Source organism: Schistocerca piceifrons, chromosome 4 (genome assembly GCF_021461385.2).
Source record: "Schistocerca piceifrons isolate TAMUIC-IGC-003096 chromosome 4, iqSchPice1.1, whole genome shotgun sequence".
In the NCBI taxonomy this organism is placed as follows: Eukaryota; Metazoa; Arthropoda; class Insecta; order Orthoptera; family Acrididae; genus Schistocerca; species Schistocerca piceifrons.
In genome coordinates this window covers 284365057-284372543 of record NC_060141.1, presented here as the reverse complement: position 1 = coordinate 284372543, position 7487 = coordinate 284365057, and the positions used below count along the sequence as shown (strand labels likewise).

Genomic DNA, 7487 nt, shown 5'->3' with positions numbered 1-7487 from the left:
TCTGCGAATGGCAAGAAGACGTATCGGATGTAAGACTGAAAACTATTCTCTTACCATTTTTCCAGATATTTCTTCGTCGATTACAAGATTGTTGCAAGTAAACAGTCCTTTGTTTAACATTTTTGCTGCTAATTTGCCTTATTGTTCCTGAAGACAGAGATAAAATTTCATAAACAGCAACACACTGATACATATCACTAGCATTGTTTTATAGGAACGTGTCACAGCATTCATCGACTGCACAAGCGATTCCATTATCTTTCGCTCGAAATGATAAAGTGAGGTTTGCACGAAACTTGACGGATTTCAGGCTAGCAAAAAGTTTCGTCATCACGTCAGCTACAAATTTCTCTGTAGTATTTCCTACTAACGAAATCTCCTCTACTCATGTACTTAGGTAAATTTCGTAATTTTGCGACTACATATAATTTCCAGAAACTGTTAAACGGAGTCGAAGAAGAAGAAATCAGCAATGTTTATCTCTCTTGCAATTCACCGTGCTCAGTCCCATAGCTCTCCCTCAGTAATAGTGCACTGACTGTCACGAGCAGCTCTAACCCTTTGAACAGCTTTTCTTCCACAATTTTGCGAGTTTCATTTTGATGCATGTTTAGTACTTCATCTAAATCTTTCTTCCATTTACACAGTTCATATTCAGATTTTATTAAAAGAACCCATCTTTGTACACTGATTAAATTTCACCATTTTTTCCTCCTTCGTTGAACCTAAAACTTTTCAGCCTATTCTTTTGGCACTGAAAGCTGTTACCGTACTTGTTTTCTTTGGGCTTGGAAGGTACTCTATTTTTGTTCTGGACTTTAATTAGCACAACAATCATCGTTAGATCCACAATTCATGGAACTGTCTGAGTTGATTACCGTTTCTTCTAATACTTCAAAAATTTCTAACAAAATGTCGAAATCATTGCAATGAATGTCCAGGAAAGTAACTAAAAAATAACACAGTATAGGTCTTCTGGTGACATATAAGATTTCGATTGCATACCATGTGTTTATTGTTTTATCGTTGCAAGATTGTAAACATTAAATGGATTCAACATTACTCTGAAGTTATGCAACCTGCAAAAAGACAGATGCTATTAGCAAGCATTTGCAAAGAATCACAAATAATAACAATAATAATTCAGTTTCATCGCCATTGTTAACACTTAGTCATACCTCAAAGAAAAACTACTGATTATTGCAGGTATTGAAAGAGTTGCAAATTAAAGGGACTAGTAGCTGTGAACAATTGCGTCAGACAAAGTATCAATTCGGTTTACAAATTACGAACGCTTTGTGGCGTTTCGTCTGTATACCGTTTTGCCGTCAGTCAAGGATATGTGCTCTCCGTGTTGCGCATGCGCTGTACGTTACAGCTACAACAAGGGTGTGCACTTCTTGAGCTGCCTGGCGAGGTAGGAATTTGGCAAACTTCAAAATTATAAAAAAAGATACTTGCAGTGTGTCTTAGCAGCTAAAATTCGGACGTTGTTTTTCTTTCGGTGGATTCTTCGTGTGTAAAATAAAGGCAAGTTTTGACGTGTCGTATTCGAAAGTTCCCTTGTTATTGGTATGACTTAATGCTACGCCCCGGTTCTGGTACAGTAAGTTTGAAACACAGGCATCGGCTTGCATCAGCTGCAGAGAGACAGACAACATACGTCTGGACAAGCTGAACAGGGCTTTACTTGTACAGCTGATGCATCAAAACAACAGCAAAGTGCTGCTTCTCTGTGCGAGTGTCGACGCATTAGACCAATCCTGAGAGATCCTCTTTCCGCACCATGCCTGAAGAACATGATTCGAAAATTCGAATCAATTGGCACTAAAAACTATTGAAGTTGCTGTTGTCATAGCTGAGAATGCGGACGTAAAATGCGATCTTCAATCCTTGCACGAGCTGTGTTACGGTAGCTGAACATTCCATGGTCCGCCGTTGTTTCAGGCAGCAGTAGAGCTATCTCTAGTTCAGTTCCAGGCTGTCGTGGATGCAAGTGGTCATCACACTGAGGAACAGTTCTAAGCTGGATCGTAAACATGGTACACATTTTTAAAAAAAATGTATCCTCACTTGTGCAGATTAACATGTGTTTCTTTCAGTGGTTTATTCGTTATTTCTCTTCTGTGTGTCCTTACAAATTTTTCCACAGAGTTTCATTATCCTGCGATCACTTGTTTGTCATGGGGGCCCTCCTAAGAAGCGAAAGTTTAATTGTAGCTGCCCCTTACATGTTCCAACTTCCAAACTCAATCCAAATAATACTGTTTCAGGGCTCATACTGAACGAATTAGCATAACAAGGCTGTCGATTAGGAAAGAGACGCTAGTTTGAGAGTGAGAGAGAAGCATTTATAGAGAAGGACACAGGTGGATACGGCCCATCCACACAAAATATTCTCCAGTGCTGGAGGACAAAATCCCGGCAATGCTTCGACTACTACCTGCAACAGCCTGTTCCATCAATATTGTCCAACAATATGAAATTATTGCCGTGTATTGCAGCCATAATGAAGCATTTTCGATGACAACACTTTTGCGACCTTGAATTCCCGTGAAATACGGCCTGTGCAAATGCAACTTAAGATGACGGAATGCTTACTTCTCTTGCCATCCTCGCCAAGAATAGATGTTGTTGGTACTTGGAGAACAAATGACTCGCGTTGAATGGTTGTGCCAGGTGTTTGTAATTAATGCAGCTACTCTCAGAGGTCTAGTGTGGCCTGTCATTATCGTATAGCAGCGAAACGTCGTAGATATTCAAACTTGTTATTTACGATGGAAAAAAGTTAGTTCTAATTTTGGTCACAAGGTGCAAATCTGGCACTGTGAATGCGAGAAAGACGTGTAGAAATGTTTCCGTATGTAATGGATTAGGAACTGGACGTGGGCAGAAAAGCTCAAACAAGTGAAAAAGGCATAATATTGATTTTATTATTAACCACCGCTTACACACAATTTGTTCAATATGTGCACCGGAGACAAGACGCTATACAGCGCCTTTTTTGTACCTGCTCGACAAAACTGGAATTATTTTTTCCAAAGTAGATCGGTTCCGCATTACAGCTTTAGTGTATTTACCACGTTTCGCTGTCATACGGTAGGTACAGCTCTGACTGGATCTCCGTGAGTGGGTGCACTTTCAGCCGGCAGATCCGTGGACGGCCTTAAGGAACGGTAGGCGTGTTCATAGCGAGGGGCCTTTGTGGTTGACCGCTGAAAGCAGCAGTGATGTTGCCTAGCAGATCATAACCAGGAATCAGCATTGGCTCGTGGTGATTCTGTGGCACAGCGCCAGGTTATTTCTTCGACTCCACACGAGACATCCGATTAGGATTACCCGCTCACCTTCTGTGTACTTTTTCGACGACTCTACTTGTCGTTGTGTAAGCAGAACTCAACACTCTGCGGACTCCTGTGATGAAAGATGCAGGGAACTCCTCGGGGAGCGGGTGCTGCATATATGCTATCCGCGGATCGGTTCTGCTGAACGGTGAGCGCTTTTATCGTCACTGCTCCCAAATGGCTCGAGAGAGGGTTGGGAGAAGGGCTGGCCGGGGGAGGGGTTGTCACGGTACCCACTCTCCGGTAAGTAACGGCAGCCCTGGCCCCCTTATCGTTATCGCGCCGATGGCAACGGGGGCAACTTTATCGAACTCGAGCGCAGGCGACGGCACGGGGCACCAATCAAAGATTTTGGCTGTGTTTTATCAGAAGACGCGAGGACGAGGGCGAGACGGGAGTGGGCCCGGGGGGAGCGGGGCGTGAGTGTGGTGTGATGGGATAGGGAGGAGAGGAGAGGAAAGAGGACGGGGTGAGGAGACTGGAAGAGCGGACAGGGGTGGGGAGGGAAGGGGCGGGTCAGACATTATGGGCGGCCGGGCCGGGCTGGCGGCGCGCCCGCTGGCAAGGGCGGCGCCATTAGCGGCTGTGTGACGGTTTAGCTAAAAGCCGGTGTCACGGCCTGCTTTATGCCAGCGGCCGCGGCCCCGCGCCCGCCATAAACAAGGTCGGTTCGACACGGCCGGATTCGTACTGCGGCGGCCGAGGCGCGACTCAACACAGGGGGCGTCGCTTCTGGCTGGCGCGTGTTGCGGCCTTCTGTGGCAGCGCAACACTGCTAGCGGCGGCCAGCGAGCCACTGCGCCTGGCGAGCGACGCCGCCGGCGCGGAGCGGCGCAGTGCAGCAGACAGACACAGGGCACCGCACGCGAGTGTCACGTAGCGACTGCATCTGAACAGCCGACAAAGCCTCTGCCGTCCGCCGCAACTCAACAGCTCTGCCCGCCACGCCGAACAACAGCGTCTCTGCGTGTCACGCGATGCTTCATGAAAACATGAAACTAGAACTTGTGCACCGATCTAAATGGTGCGCTACAAAACGCACTGGACTCGTTGTCGACAGCAGCCGGCATTAATTATCTATTTGACCTCTACATTTAGATAAGTATTTCCATAGATTCGATCTTGAGCAAACACAATTTTTTCTTTGGTTCTATTCAGATAAGTTTCGCCGAAGTTAAAGCGTATTCAATGCATCCTTAATTGGTTTTGTTGTTAACACACACTGTGATCAAACTGTAACTTCGGCGAAACATGTCTGTCCAGAGAAGATGCCTGACCATATTGTAACTTCAGCGAAACGTATCTCGACTAAAAAGAAAACAAATAAAAGATGTTCTACTTTCAGCGAAACTCGTCGGGGTGGAAAATAACAGAAAGAAAAACTGTGCAAAAGCGAGACTCGAACTCGGGACCTTTGCCTTTGGCGGGCAAGTGCTCTACCAACTTTTTATTTTTATTTATTTATCTTTTTACCGTTTGTTCCATATCGTTCGTTGTGTCTGGTCGTAGCGGACGTCGCATGACATCCCTTGAAGTTCGTTTTTGATCCATTCACTCAGTTTTTTTTCATTACAGAGAGCAGCCTGCTCTCTGACCGAACACGCTGAGCTACCGTGCCGGCACCAACTGAGCTACCAAAGCACGACTCACGGCCCGTCCCCACAGCTATAATTCCAGCACTGAAGTTCGGAAGGTAGGAGACAAGGTCCTGGAGGAATTAAAGCTGTGGGGACGGGTCGTGAGTCGTGCTTGGTTCGCACAGTTCATACACCTGTTCGCTAGCTCCTAGGTAACGTGCTTGCCTGTCAGATAAACGCTGCCTTTGTTCGCCTCTGCCGGCACGGTAGCTCAGCGTGTTCGGTCAGAGGGTTAGCTGCCCTTTGTAATAAGAAAAAACGGAGTTAATCGATCAATAAGGAACTTTAACGGATGTCTTACGACGTCCGCCCCGAGCAGATGCAACGAACAAAATGGGATTTTTTTTTTTTTTTTAAAGAAGAAGAAAAGTTGGTAGAGCACTTGCCCGCGAATTTCAAACGTCCCGAGTTCGAGTCTCAATATTGCACAGTTTTAATCTGGCAGGAAGTTTCACATCAGCGCACATTCCGCTGCAGAGTGAAAATCTTATTCTGGAAACAGAAGAAGATGTTTGTTCAAGACGGGACCTATCCAAATACGAATTTATTTGATAGTTGACTCAGATTCAAGAATGGACTTCAATTTCGACTCTACGTTTAGCTTTACTATATACAGCACATCGATTTTCTTACCACGTCTTTATTCAGTTGAGCCAGTGCTCTGTCTTTCGTAACGCCGTCGTCTACAAGTGTGGTTCCAAGACCCGCCAATCGCCCCCCGCCCCCGCCACAAGCTCTGTCATAAAAGTATTCGAATTTCGTAAAAGTATTTGTATTTTCAAATTTATGAATTTTTAGATTTCTCAACTAAATTTTGGGAGATAAAGTAACGCAAAAACGAAGAGCCCCGAAAATGGCAAGCTAACTGCAGAAAAATAGAAGCTGTGTTTGACAGAGGATATTTTGGAGTTTCTTGGCCTCGCGGATGTGCTTGTGACCTGCCCACCAGAAACCACGTGTACTGTGAACATAACCTCTTGCTCACTATGTGCTCCGTGAGTATCCAGATTAGACTGATGCTGAACCTATCATCCAAGATTATATAAAATGATTGATAACCCCCATGAAACTAATAGATTTATACTTATTTACTTCGTACATTTTGATTCGCTAAAACTAAAACTCTCCCTCTGTCCCCATAGGGTGGGGTTTGAGAGAGAGGAATTAGAGTTTTACCAATGTTGACCCAAATATTAATTTTTTCCGCAGACTCGGATAAGTTTTGTTTGTTTCATGGCCATGAGGCCACACAACTTTTAATTATCAAACAGATCATTTGACTAGGTAACTCACTAACCAAACATCCAACTTATCAAGTAAATAAGTAGTTTTTATTTATCCGTAACCATTTTCCACGCACAAATGAGAAATGGATTTTCTTGAATTACAGCGCCAACTAACAAGAATCAAAACCAATGTTTAAGACAAAATGTACGTAGTTTTTTTAAAGTAGAATCTGACTCTGCAGTAAAAAATGGGGGTTCCCATTTGAAATTTTAAAGTTGCCTCCCGCCCCACTCTCAAGGGGCTGGGGTGGCAGGCTAATTTTAGCACTAGCAGATGCCCCCCTCGAAAATAATCAACTTTGGATTCTACACATTTTTTCGTGTGAAGCTTATTTTTCGAGTTATTCTGGTTTGTCAACTTAAAATTTACACCCTGTATAAAAGGAGGCCTGAGAGCCGCAACTGATCACTCGTCTGTGGTAGTTGAAAGTGTCAACATAGATTCTTCCAAAATGCTGAATATCCCTCAGCTATTAGAGAGGAAGAAGAGACCAACAGACGAACCCTTCGGTTAGTGATTATTACAGCAGAACCTGGATAATCTGGTTACTGACATCGGCAACATAAATTGTACTGAAAATGTTGTACTACTTAGCAAGAAGAATCTAAATGCGTTTACACCTATTACAAAACTATATATATATGAAGACAGTAACTGTTCTCGAAAGAAGAAATTACTGTTGCTGACCGTGCAGCTTTTCCCTGGAATAAATGATGACTAACTGAAACCCTCAGCTGCCGACAGGTGTTATTGATATACCTCGATGCAGACAGCTGAAAATGTGTGCCCCGACCGGGACTCGAACCCGGGATCTCCTGCTTACATGGCAGACGCTCTGTCCATCTGAGCCACCGAGGACACAGATGAATAGTGCGACTGCAGGGATTTATCCCTTGCACGCTTCCCGTGAGACACTCATTCCCAACTGAATTGTTGACAGTTGGGAATGTGACTATATCAACAACACCTGTCGGCAGCTGAGGGTTTCAGTTAGTCATCATTTATTACAGAACTGTTTTGCGATAGCGTATGATGGTTAAAAATTTGTTATCGGGTGGACCATCAACAACAATTACAAAGAAGGAGATGGGTGGCTCATTTAACTATTATTTACGTAGTAAATTTTCCAATTTCGTTACAGCGAAACATGGCGTCAAGGCGAAGCTGCCTTTTTTCACACATGGGACTGACAGTTTGATAGGAAGACGGATACGGGAAA

At 44.2% G+C, this 7487-nt stretch overlaps 1 non-coding gene across 1 annotated transcript; it reads right to left on the bottom strand.

Moving 5' to 3' along the window:
• Window positions 1–7052: 7052 nt before the first annotated feature.
• On the bottom strand, window positions 7053–7126 carry Trnat-ugu. The gene has a single exon. It is a non-coding gene; the product is annotated as a tRNA-Thr (tRNA).
• Window positions 7127–7487: the final 361 nt, after the last annotated feature.